Consider the following 13,840-nt stretch of genomic DNA (forward strand, 5'->3'; position numbering starts at 1 on the left):
CCAATCTACTTTCCATTCACACTGTGGAAAGGATTTGCTCTAGTCACTGTTAGGAGTAAATATCAGATCATTGTAAGGGCACAAGACCCCGGAAAAGAGATTGTAAATACCCACTTAGGTGTAAGTTTAAAGATGTTCACACATTTCCTGGGCATTACCACCTTGAGACACCCACTCCACAAACTTCTTTGTGAGTAAGTCTTTCAGTCTTGCACTGTCATAGACATTTTGATTCTAGTAAAATATGTACAACGTACTTAATTAAGGGTGCATTCAGCCAGCTCTCTTCAGACATTAGTCTGTCATTCACATTTTTCTTCCACGCACTACAGCATATATTGATAAGCATAGATATTTTGATCAGTTTACTTCAGCCACTGACTAACTTCACTGTGAGTGACTGCATTTAGCTCTTTCACAAGGAGCACATCTGTACACAAGATAGTTCCCTACAGTACCAGTGATTTTGTTTTTACTTTATTGTCATTTTACTGTTGCATTTGGGTTTAAAGACTGAAGTGATATTGGGACGCTTTCCACCTGCTCTTCATGTTGCTTTTAATGTGAGCATAGGGCACATTAAAATTTTATCAGTTAATGTCTCATGCTAATGCTGCTGTAAATTCATTTTGTTGTGGCCTTTGTTTTTTTGACTGTTGCTATTTCCCAGCATACCAGATTATGTCTATTTGAAACTGATCTTTATAAAGTTATCCTATTTTAGTATGCCCGAATTGGGGTGCATTTATAACTGGACTCCTGTTTGTCATTCTGTTATGTACTTTAATCTATTATTACATCTATACTTGTAAACCAATTTAATCTGAATGTCTTGCTTGTATGGCTCTCTAGTTTGCTTTCAGTTCTCTTGTATATCATGGCAATTTAGACCTTAAACTATTATATTAGTAATTGACTAAATGACTGAGAGAAGGCCATGAGTGGGTTAATACCATTCTTTAGATATGGTTCAAAATGGTCCGAAAGAATGTATCCAGGCTACTTGACAGATACCTGAGAGGTATTTAGACAAATATTTAACGTTATGTACAGCATAAGTGAAAGTAGGATTTCCCACTTGAATGGCTTGTAAATATTGCTATAAGCAGCAGCACCAGTCCAAACAGAAATGCAAACTGTTCAACCAAACATCAGCCATGGAATGGCCTTATTACTTACTAGCAGCCCGTCTCGACGTTGTCCGGGAGCATTAGGCTTCAGAACCCCCGCCTGCACGTAGAAAAAGGGATCGGTTAGGCTCTGGGTGTATTTAAACCTTTTCTTTCAGGCCATGTTTTGGGTTTGCATAAGAGCCCACTTTTCCACCTCCTTGTCACCTTTTTAGATGCTAGGGCAGCATTCTTTCGACTTCTGTAGACACATCTGCATCATATCCACTCTTGTTAGTTTGCTCACTGACTTTCTGACTGTGCTGAAGGATGATCGTACTGCAAAAGCCGCTATTTGGTTCTCTCTACGCATACCAGCCCTCTCAAGCCTTCTGCCATATCTCTTGCGCTCCAGCTGGCTGTATACATCATACCTGTTCCCTTCCCACGCGGCATCTACTACACCTTGTCACAGCACCCCTTCCCACGCGGCATCTACTACACCTTGTCACCTGTTCCCTTCCCACGCGGCATCTACTACACCTTGTCACAGCACCCCTTCCCGTGCGCTCGGTATTTGTACCTCAATACCTGCTCCCTGGCTGCCTCAGCATCACGTCACTCCGCCCCCTTCCTAGTGCTGTTGCCTTGTGACTATCACACAAGTGAGTGATCCCCTTTCCTGACCCTCTCTGCTACTCGCCACATGTCTCTCGTTTATCGGGTCCCCCTTTCTTCGCCTCTCGGTGGCTCCAATCACGTCTCACCAGTCCTCCAGTCTCCGCTCTTTGCAATCAATGCTCGGACGTCAGCATCAGTTGCTCCAATCACGTCTCACCAGTCCTCCAGTCTCTGCTGTTTGCAATCAATGCTCGGACGTCAGCGTACGCCGCTCCTTCCCTCGCTCCTGATGTCATGACGCACCTCGCGGCCGGTGCTACTTTCAAGGGACTACTTTTTTTATGGTAAATTTTTTTATTATGTTTTTTTTTCTTTTTTATATAGCCTATGTCCATCTCCTGGACCTCCCCTTTCCAACGCTGTATTGGGTGTTGTACTTTTTGAGTTTACCTGGCTCAAAGGACACAGTTCTCTCTTTATAATAGTAGTATAGATTTGTAATCTTCATTACCTCCTCGTCCGTCTTCCTTTCATAGTCATAGTTATCCTCCTTCATGCAGAACCTAAGCACCAACCTTGACTTTTCCTCCCCACTCCAAGATGGCCCTACACCCCAAGTACAAGTACTTCACTTCTTGGGAAGGTCTTCCTGAAATAAACAAGCATAGGCAGAAATCAGTGGCACACCGGGAGAGGAGGGAGGGACTAAGGACTGTGATGAGGAAGACATGGACTCAGACTAATGAATAGTACCAGTAAGTAACCTGGCATTCCTTTTAGTTCTACTCATGCTTGTCCTAGTCATCACTTATGAGGTTTGAACCCACTTTAGGACAAGCAAAAAAATAGGAATGCTAACAACTATCCCCACCCAGCCTCAACTGGGTGCGATAATAGGCTACCAATCCCCAAGCACTTCCTTTACTGCTAAGACAAAATCAAAAGCCTGTTCCAGGGAGGGGGATATAGATTTGAATTCAATAATGCATCTTCTGAGTTGGGGAATTTTTCCCCTTTATTCCAATTGCTCATCTGAGTTGGAAGCAAGGTTCTGCTTCAAGCTCGGCAGGGGAAAATCTTTGCTTCTTTGGTGAAGATGCAAGCCAAGCTAGCACGACAGCACTCAGTCATCCTCGTCCTGAACAGTTTTATTTATTTAATTTATTTATTTAATGCAATTTTATATAGCGCACACTTTACCCAAAGGTGTCAGAGCGCTTTACATAAGAACCAGTTGCAAAACATAAGGACTAAGGATTACATGCGTTACATAAAAGATACAAACAGAAAAAATTGCAAATGTACAAGATGTAAAGTCACACAAGGAAGAGATACATACAGAAAAGCAGAGTTTCAATAAGTGGGGTCGGAGGGGGCATGCAGTCACAGCACCAAGGAAGGGTGGGAGGAATACACAGGTATGGAGAAATGGCAAATCAGAAAAGTGAAGAAACATTTGAGGCTTGTCAAGGGGGAAACAAGGGAAAAGGGTTAAAGGACAAGGGAATGGGCAAGATGGCGGGTCAGGGTCCAGAGAAAAGCGGCCGAGAGCAGCAGCAAAATGGCGCCCAGGACAAAAGAAAAAGTAAAGAAGTCCGGGAGAGTCCGTGGCGTAGTTTCTTTCATTTGAATGTGGCTGCGGGGCTGCTGCCTGCATCTGGTGTTTTCACAGCCCCGCTGCTTTGTTTTGAGGAGGGGTGTGTGTGCCCCGAGGGCCGCTCCCCACGGGGCCTCTCTACTGGCCCAGAATTGCGGGGGCTGCTGCAGACGTGGGGCAAAGCAAACCTATTCTAGTACCCAGCTGTGGCTAGGGCTGGTCATTAGCATTTCTATTTTGTTTCCAGCCCTGAGGTGAGTTCAAACCCGAGTGATGACCGGGATGAAGACGTAGAGATAATGCTTGTTTTTACTTAGGCCTAGCAGGATGCAGCCTATCAGCACCATCACCCACCTAACAGCGAAATTTAACACATGGAGTGCCATGCTCATTTCTTTTACAGTCAAGGGCATGAACAGTTTCTTCCTTGATCTTCGCCTCGCCCCTCGCTGAACATATTGCTATGATTTTTAGATCTCGCCTAGGCAGTGCTGGAGCTGTCTCTTCAAGACATGCAGCATTCAGGTATGTACTGTAAGCTCTGCCTCCTCTCCGCCCATCGTTTTAATTGAATCCTGTCACTGTCCTTTGTAAATGTTGGCCTTTGATTTGTTCATAGGCTTATTAGTCCCTCCTTAGTACCTCCCTCTCTTCTGTTGTTACCACCCCTGTTACATGTGTTGTTACTCAGCAGCTCTGAATTACAGCCTCCGAGCACTCTTTCGTTACTGGTCTTTCTCCTGGATGCTTTTGCAGTCAGGACCCACTCTCCTGCAATGTTTTTATTTTTATTATTCAACTAGCACTGCCAGCCTTAATAATGCGGCAGCGCTTTCCTTTTGCTCTCCGCTCCGCCGACTACATCCTCCTGGGGGACCTCAACTTCCACCTGGAGAACAACAACGACCGCAACACCAGCACCCTGCTCGACAACCTCGCCAACCTTGGACTCAAGCAGCTGGTGTCCACTCCCACCCACCTCGCTGGACACACACTCGATGCCGTCTTCTCATCCAGCACAGACATCGCCTTCAGCCACGCCACAGGACTCCACTGGACGGACCACAGCTGCGTCCACTTCACCTTCAAAAGAACGACGATCCACCACCACCAGCAACAGGTTGCTCGAAGAAGCTGGAACAAGATCACAGCCGACCAACTCGCCGCCTCCCTGAGCCAGCACCCACCTGCCAGCTCAGCGAACCCCAGCCAGGCCGCCGACAACCTCACGAAGTGGATCAGCAACTGCGCGGACGAACTCGCCCCTCTGAGGACCCCGCCCAGCAGACCCGGCAGCAAGAAAGCACCATGGTTCACCAACGAACTCAAGAGCTCCAAGAAGAACTGCTGAGCCCTCGAGAAAGTCTGGAGAAGGGAACCTACACCGAACAACATGACCACCCTCAAGCTCGCCACCCGGAAGCACCACCAACTGATCCGCACCGCCAAGAAAACTACATTCAAGGACCGGCTGGACAACATGCACACAACTGCAAGGAACTCTTTAACATCGTGAAAGAGCTCTCCAACCCCAGCGCAGGAAACAACAACATCACCCCATCGCAAGACCTCTGCAACTCCCTCGCCTCCTACTTCCACAACAAGATCGCGGACATACACAACAGCTTCAGCAGTCAACCGACGCACGCCACGACCGCAGCAACGCCACCCACCACCACCCTCCGCGCCTGGACCACGATCAGCACTGAAGACACGGTCCGCATGATGAACTCAGTCCACTCCGGATCTCCGACCGACCCCTGCCCTCGCCACGTCTTCAACAAAGCCGACGCTATCATCGCACCCCACCTACGGGACATTATCAACACCTCCTTCGACTCCGCCACCTTCCCTGAGAGCTGGAAGCACGCCAAACTCAACGCTCTACTCAAGAAACCCACAGCGGACCCCACCGAACTCAAGAACTACCCCCCCATCTCGCTCCTCCCGTTTCCAGCAAAAGTCATCGAGAAGACCGTCAACAAACAGCTGGCCGCCTTCCTCGAGACGAATGGATCCCTCGACCCCTCACAGTCTGGCTTCCGAGCCAACCACAGCACTGAGACCGCCCTCATCGCTGCCACCGACGACATCCGAGCCCTGATGGACAACGGAGACACAGCGGCCCTCATCCTCCTAGACCTCTCCGCGGCATTCGACACGGTCTGCCACCGCACCCTAGTGCATCGCCTCAGCAACGTCGGAATCCAGGAGAAGGCACTGGACTGGATCATCTCCTTCCTCGACGGAAGAACGCAGAGAGTCCGCCTACCACCGTACAAGTCAGAGGCCACCGAAGTCATCTGCGGCGTCCCCCAAGGATCATCTCTGAGCCCCACCCTCTTCAACGTCTACATGAGCCCCCTCGCGGCCATCGCACGCCAACACAACCTCAACATAATCTCCTACGCCGATGACACCCAGCTGATCCTGTCCCTGACCAACGACCCCGCCGCCGCCAGAGCCAACATGCACGAAGGGATGAAAGATGTAGCCGAGTGGATGACGACCAGCCGCCTGAAACTGAACTCAGACAAGACGGAGGTCCTCATCCTGGGCTCCTCGCCCTCCGCATGGGACGACTCCTGGTGGCCCCCCGCCCTGGGCACCGCACCCAAACCGACAGACCAAGCACGCAACCTGGGCTTCATCCTGGACTCCTCGCTCTCCATGTCCAGACAAGTCAACGCCGTCTCCTCGTCGTGCTTCAACATCCTGCGCATGCTACGGAAGATCTTCTGGTGGATCCCCACCGAGACCAGGAAGACCGTCACCCAGGCCCTCGTCACCAGCCGACTGGACTACGGCAACGCCCTCTACGCCGGTACCACCGCCAAGCTCCAGAAGAGACTCCAGCGGATCCAGAACGCCTCAGCCAGACTCATCCTCGACATCCCACGCAACAACCACATCTCCGGACATCTGAGAGACCTGCACTGGCTCCCCGTCAACAAAAGAATCACCTTCCGTCTCCTCACCCACGCACACAAAGCCTTACACGATCAAGGCCCGAGCTACCTCAACAACCGAATCAACTTCTACACTCCGAAACGCCACCTCCGATCAGCCAGCCACGCCCTCGCCGCCGTCCCCCGCATCCGAAGAGCGACAACAGGAGGAAGGTCCTTCTCCTACCTCGCCGCCAAGACCTGGAACTCCCTCCCGACCGACCTGCGCCTGACCCAAGACCACCTCTCCTTCAGGAAGAAGCTGAAGACCTGGCTATTCGAGCAGTAACGGCACCCCCCCCCCCCCCCAAGTGCCTTGAGACCCTACGGGTAAGTAGTGCGCTCTATAAATGTCTTTGATTGATTGATTGATTGATTGATCCTTGGGATCGCTGAACAATTTACTTTTTTTTTACAATGCCATCTCCCGCACTTTAGCTGTAAACAGCTTAAGCTAAAGCGTGAGTGCTTCGATTGCTATAAAAGTAAAGACATTGAAAAAATTGTTTTTTCTATTTTCTTGACTCTTAAAGCAATCGCAGCACTTGCGCTTTAGTTTATGATGTTTCACAGCTAAAGTGTGAGTGCCACATAAGTATATGGTGGAGATGCAGTGGCTGCAATCGTTTTGGCAATCACTGTTCTCACTTGTGGTGCATAGGACATTGTTTGCACTGACACTACCTAGTTTCCTTTACTTCTTTTGAAGTTGCTGGACAGCAATTTGCTAAACCAGTCCACTATGATGGCCGTTGCTTTAATTTACGGCTCTGTGTTTACATATGCTTTGTCTGTCCACTTTTTTCTTGGATGATTACCTTTATTAAGGGTGTTGGTGTAGTCACGTTTGGCCTCTAAGGGCCATATGTATGAAGAAGTCGATTTGCAATTCGGAATCTGCGATTTTTACCAAAATCGCTAAATAATTGCGAGAAAATCAATAGCGATTCCTTAATGGTAAAATTTCGCAAAATAGCGATTTCCCACCGGAAAAAAACACAAATTTGCAATTTCCCGCCTGACAAAATCACAATTTTGGGATTTCCCGCCGGAAAAAAATCCCAATTTTGCGATTTTCGAGAATCATCCAATCGCAATCCTGATGCAGTTTGATGACATCACCATCCAGGAAGTGACTGATTACCCATGGTGCAACAGCATTGATTGTGAGAGAGTGTGAGAGTGTGGATTGCTACAGAGGAGCCATGGCTGACAGTGGGAACAAGGATTTGCCTGCAACCCAGCAGGAGCAGCAAGAAGGGGAAACATCTAGGAAGAGAAAGCTAAAGTTCTCAGAAGCTGAACTTGAAACATTAATCACTGAGATGGTGCCAAACCATGACTTGTTATTTGGGAGGAGCTCACACAAGGTGCCTGAAGCAAGAAAAAGACGCATCTGGGAAGGCATACAGGCAAAAGTCAATGCCCTTGGAGTAACACACAGGAGTGTTGAAGTGTTGCGCAAGCACTGGTACGACCTGCGCCAGCGCTCCAAAGAAAAACTGACAGCAAGGCTGGAGCAGTCTCAGCTCACCGATGGGGGAAACCTCCAATGTGCCTGATTCAACACCGCTTGAGGAACTGGTAGAGGGCACACTGGCTCCAGAGAGTGTTGCGGGCGTGTCCGTGCTAGACAGCTCCGACCAACCAGCTGCAAGACCAGGTAAAAAGCATGCCTTTCCACCCTAAACCCCCCCCCCCCCCACCCCCCTGCAGCAACCTAGGGATTAGGAGAGCCACATGTCACACTAGAGCAAGTACACAGACAGTCACAGCAAGGCATTGTGGGAGATGTAGTCATAATAGACAGTAACGTTAGAAGTAGCATCCATCTCATGCAATTTTCACGTGTGCAGGTCAGGAAAGGGGAATGACAAAAGTAAAGTAAGGGAAAACTGTGAAATAATTTATTTTCACTTCATACTTTAGCAAAAAAATATTAATGTGTGCTGTTCTATCCACAGCACCTGCAACTAGTAAGCCCACAGGCAGTGGAAGAGACACATGACCCCAAGCCTCTGGAGATGCTAGCCAGGTACAGGACACAGATGTGGAGGACAGTCCTGTCATTCCACCAAAGGGACACAGGAGGAGAGTCGTGAGGCCAATAACAGTCATGGAGGACGATGATGAGGACAACAATAGCATTGTGCTGTCTGATGCTCCAGGTTCACAGCAGCAGGAGTCAAGGCCACAACACAGCCAGGGCCCACAGGTCACAGGCAGGCTTAGACCCCGCACGGGCCACAGCTCCATTGATCATCATGACGAATCGTTTTTTGCTGGGCTGGAATTGCACATGCTCCAAGTACACCGCCTACAGGCAAAGCACATGAAGGCAATACAGTGTGAGATGAGGGCAGGGTTCAGGGGTATGCGTGAAGAAATTAGGGGTGCTGTGCAAGAGCTAACTGCCGAGTTGCATGCAGAACGCTCTGCCAGGCGCAAAGAGCTGGCCCGCATGGACCGCTACACGCGGGCAATAAACTGCCTGGCCTCATCTACCAATGCACTGTCCAGGCGTACCATAGAAACCCAGCGTGAGTTCTCTCATGGCATTCAGGACATCGCCACAGTTGTCGTGCAGTCCACTTTTGCTCTGAATGAACTGCGTGCCCTACGTACCGCAGGACCAGGAGTGCTGACTCCTAGTGAGGAGGACTCCCAGTCCGTGCGGAGCTCCACCACCCCACCACCCACGGTTGAGAGGCGCCGTAGTGGCAGAAGCAACAGGCCTGCTACACACCAGTAGGATGTGCAGCCAAATGACAATGACTTACAGGGGCAAAATATGGCCAACTACACTGTTGACTTAGCAGACATTCCAGTCAAATTGTTGCACTGTGATTTGAACATGTGCATCACATTGAGAGTGTTTAATGTGCCATAGTTGCTGTAGCAATTAAAACACATTTGCTAAGATTGAAGTTGTCATTGTGTCATTATTACTCACCTAGAAGTAGTTGCGCATGATCTCATCACGCCTCTGTCACCCAGCTGCAGCACCAGCTACGCCAGCTTCCATGCCTACAGGTCCAGGTCCCTCCACGTCGGAGGATTCAGAATCACTGAACTCCATTGGTGTCCCTTTCCTAGTAGCGATGTTGTGCAGCATGGCACAAGCTACAACAATTTTGCAGCACGTTTCGGGCTGTTTTGGAGTGCTCCTCCACTTTTATGAATGCACCTGAATCGGCTCTTCAATATGCCAAATGTTCTCTCGATGGTGCCTCTTGTTGAAATGTGTGCCCGGTTGTAGCGCCGCTCCCCAGCAGTAGCAGGATTGAGGTAGGGTGTCAGGATGAAATCCCGGACTGCATAAGCACTGTCACCTGTGGTTGGAACTGTTAACGGTTAGTCACTGTAATGCACATGCTAGTCAGTGGAAATGTGGCCTATGTATGTGAGCATTTACCTAGTAGGTATCCCTTGCCAAAATCACCTCTTGAGAGTCTACGGTATAGCCCACTTCCCGGATACTTTGCCACTATGCCTGGGATGATGTTTTTGGCATCACACACCACCTGTATGTTCAGTGAGTGGTAGCATTTCCTGTTCCTGAATACGTACTCGGCGTTTGAGGGGGGGGATAGTGCAACATGTGTCCCATCGATGCATCCTATGACGTGGGGGAATTGGGCAATGTTGTAAAACTCCTGCTTGGTCTGTGCTAGTTCCTGTGGGGTGCTGGGGAAGTGTATGTGGTGTTGCATCCTATGTGTCATGGCATCAAGGAACGCATGGAAGAAGCGCGACATGGCACTTTGTGACACCCCTCCCGCTGAGGCTTTGACCCCCTGAAAACTACCTGAGGCCAGCAGGTGTAGTGAACACAGGACCTGGATGTGGGTGGGTATGGCTTGTGTCCTGCGGGTGGGGTCTTCTAGGTAGGGTCTGAGTTCCTCTATTAAATCAAGTATGCTCACTTCCTCCAGTCTGTAGTGGGTGTATATGTCCTCCTCAGTGCGCTGGAAGATGGTGGTGCGCACACGGAATATCCTCTCCTGCCGTCTCCTCCTCTGCGCCACAGCTCTCAGTCTTCGCCTCCTCGATGTCATGTAGGGCCCAGACATTGTGGAAAAGAATGTGTTGCATTCTGGGATTCCTAATATACTTTGTACCTGGTTACCACCTGCTCCCACTTGGTGGTAATTGCGATTCCCTAAAAAGCGATTTTCAGGAATTCGCAATTTGCGAATGTTTGATACATATCATTGCGAATTCATTAATTGCGATTTCTAGATTTGCGATTTTCGCTAAGCGGTTTCATCGCAAATTTGGGTATCGCAATGGGATTCGCAGATTTCGGATTCTCGCAATTTATGGAACTCGCTAAATAGCGATTCCTTGTTTTGCAAGAATTTTTCATTGATACATTGGAAATTGCTACTTTTCTGTAGCAAACGCTATTTTTACCGATTCGCAGCGTTTGCGACAGAAAATTTGCTTCATACATATGGCCCTAACTCACTTGTATTTGGTTGCTGTTACGGATACTTGCAATCTCAGTAGGTATTCCACAAAGGCAGGTATGCTTCATGCTAAGTTTGAGGCTTGCATGTTTGGCATCAGAGAACCTTCGCATTCATGAGGGTTCTAAGGCATATCTTTGAGATATAGTGTTTACCATTGTGGTAATGCCTTTTATTTATGTGTTTAGGAAGCCTGCAAGCCATGTTTATGCACTGCTTGCAGGTTTGTAAAACACACGAATAAATTGTATTAGCATTTACAATGTCAATAGCTCAAATTCTCGCAAATGCGAGACCTACTGCATTGCAAATGCTTGTTCTCCACTGTCTTATTAACAAATTGTGAAGTGTTGTTTAAAATGGGGCCACGGAAGAACAATGACTGGCTCTATTGGTGCCTTGGCTCCTGCGCACACGATGAGCTCAAGCCTCGGGACATCTTTACCTTTGCTCGCTTTTTGTTCATGGTTTAGCACGAGAAAGAAATACAGAACATTGCTCTAGTACTAAAAAAAGGCCCGAACTACAGTAGTAGTGTAGAGAAAAACATGTCCTGTGCTATTCACATAAGGAAGGCCGGCATTGGCTAAGCCAGTAGAACAGGGACATAACTGAGCGTATTTTTCATTGAATAGCAAGTTTGTGTGCGATATCGTGAAAGTGTAAGGCTGTGAATGTAAGAATAAGTAAATGTCTGATAAATTCATGCATCCACTCATCCATTTGTCCATGCGCTCTCCCTTTCCTCGTCCATGGCCTTGGACTTTCATCTATCCATTGATCCACAATTTAATGCACAAGCACTATTTCATTTGAAAGTCAGAGATATTGGCTTTGCCAATTCTTCCTAAACTGCATGTTTACAGTCAGTGCTTAATTTGTAAACTATGAAGTGCAAGTGCTCAAATGTTTGTTGGAGGCCACACCTACTGTTCTCTGGCCCCACCCACTTCCCCTACTGGTTCCACCCACTTACTGTATTAGCTCCTTTGGGCTCAATGGGCTTCAGGTCCCCCCCATTGTGTGTGTCAGCCAGGGCTGAGACAGCTTTCTGGGCACACACACAGACAGTTGTTGAGCTGCCAGACACACCAGAGTACTTTAATTGTGTGCAGAATTTGGCTGCAATTACCCAGAGGAATTAATGTCGGGTAAGGGAGCTCTAATGAGGAGTAAGTGTTTAGTACTTGTTACACCAGAAATTAGGTTGCAAACCAGAAACAGATTGGTGCAGGATATCAAACCACCCAACACCACAAGCTGTAAAAACGTGTCCCTGGATCCTCAGTACGCAGCAGCACAACACAAATGTGTTTTACACCTCTAAGTACACCAAGTAGAAATAGTAGTCCTAATGACCATCCTTCCATGAATTTAAGTCTAAAAATAATGGCCAAGAAAGAAAAACTTGGAGGACGGGCCAAGGTAAAGAGAAGACAAAATTATCAATCCGAATAGAACTGCTGTTGGCAGAGAACCCTTATGACGTCATTAGTGACCCTTTATAAGAAAGATGGAGAAGCAACAGAAGACTGAGAACACATTTGAGGATTCATAACATAGTGGAAGCCTGGATAGGAAACGCAAATTGAATCGAAATGTAAACTCCAGAAAACTGTAAGTGCACCTGCAAATATGAAGATAGTGTCCCCAAGTTAAAAAAAATAAAATAAAAGGAAAAAATGTTAAACAGTACAATCTGTTGGCATTGCCCATTTCAAAAATAGAGCTGAAAGCTTGAGGACTTGCAAGGGGGAGTGGATCTGTAAATCTTATGCTGGCCAAGGATGGGAGATGGAATGAATTTTAAAAGGGTCAATGAGGTGAGAATAGATGAGCTATGTTTTCCTGAATATAGCCAGTTTATTCTTTGAGGCGGGGCACAGAAGTGCAGAAGTACAGTAGGCACAAGAGAGAGCTGCTATGTAGTAATATGTGATGCGTGAGAACCAAAGTCCATCGAACCTTTACATTTTATATTTAATATTGAAGTTTGCCTTCTTTTTACCCTCACAATGTGAAAGGCATTTCAAAAACCCTAAAAGCAAATATATAAATGCTTCCTGGAAAATGTACCAAGGAAGTCAAATGGTGTTACTTTTTATTAGGTTTCGGTAAATCGTCTTACACTTGGAGACATTACTAGACAGGCAGTGGAAGGCAGATATGGAGACAAGAGGCGGGAAAGGGAGCACAGGGAATGTTTCCTGAAATATCTCCCATGTTGAAGATCAGAGACACTGAGCAATGGAAAAGCCACTGGGAACAAGGGAAGACAAAAGGACTCAGTGGGCAGCAAATCGTGGGAAATGGGAGGAGTGGGTACAGGGCTTTCAGACTTGGCCAAATACAGGCCAGAGAACCGGAAAGGTACAGACTTGGTACAGTAGCTAAGATGGAATTCAGAGGAAGGCGAGAAAGTGGCTAGACAAGCGAAATGAGATTGAGAGCAATGCATAGATATCGTTATCGACAAAAGCCATAGAGTGTAATGGAACCACATTGTTCTGGGGTTCTCCAATTGTGTCCAGCAGCAGGATGAGCCACAGCTACACAGAAAGAGTAGTATGCTGTAGCAGCGTGAAGTATCTATCCTGCTTAGGCAGGCCAACCCAAGAGCATCTTTCCCTGTATCTCTCCCTTCACAGTCACAGGCATGTGGTCATTCACAGGGAGCAGGTTTCAATCTTTCCCGATCACGTGCCAATGAGAGAATGTAGCAAAATGTTACACTGAAACCACTGATGTTGGTCCTGCCGCACCATGCGCCATACCATAACATGTTTAGTCTTGTACCCCTTCAAATACATTCTTGCACCCAAAAAATATGCCATCAGTGAGGATAAATGTATGGCACATTTTCTTTTAAGGATGGACGCATAACAGAAATATAACACTCCCCTGAGGCGGAAAGCCGGGGGCTTAGGCTGTGAGTCTGCTTTTAAAATTGTGTATTCTGCTGATTTTAAACTTGAGATACCAGAATTGTTTATTAATTTGTACCACGCTTCATGTGCTCTCCTACCTGATTGCTAGCACCTCCTGTCCCCTGTCACCCGTGCAGCCGACTAGGCGCTGACGCGGAAGGGGTCA

Source organism: Lissotriton vulgaris, chromosome 7 (genome assembly GCF_964263255.1).
Source record: "Lissotriton vulgaris chromosome 7, aLisVul1.2, whole genome shotgun sequence".
In the NCBI taxonomy this organism is placed as follows: domain Eukaryota; kingdom Metazoa; phylum Chordata; class Amphibia; order Caudata; family Salamandridae; genus Lissotriton; species Lissotriton vulgaris.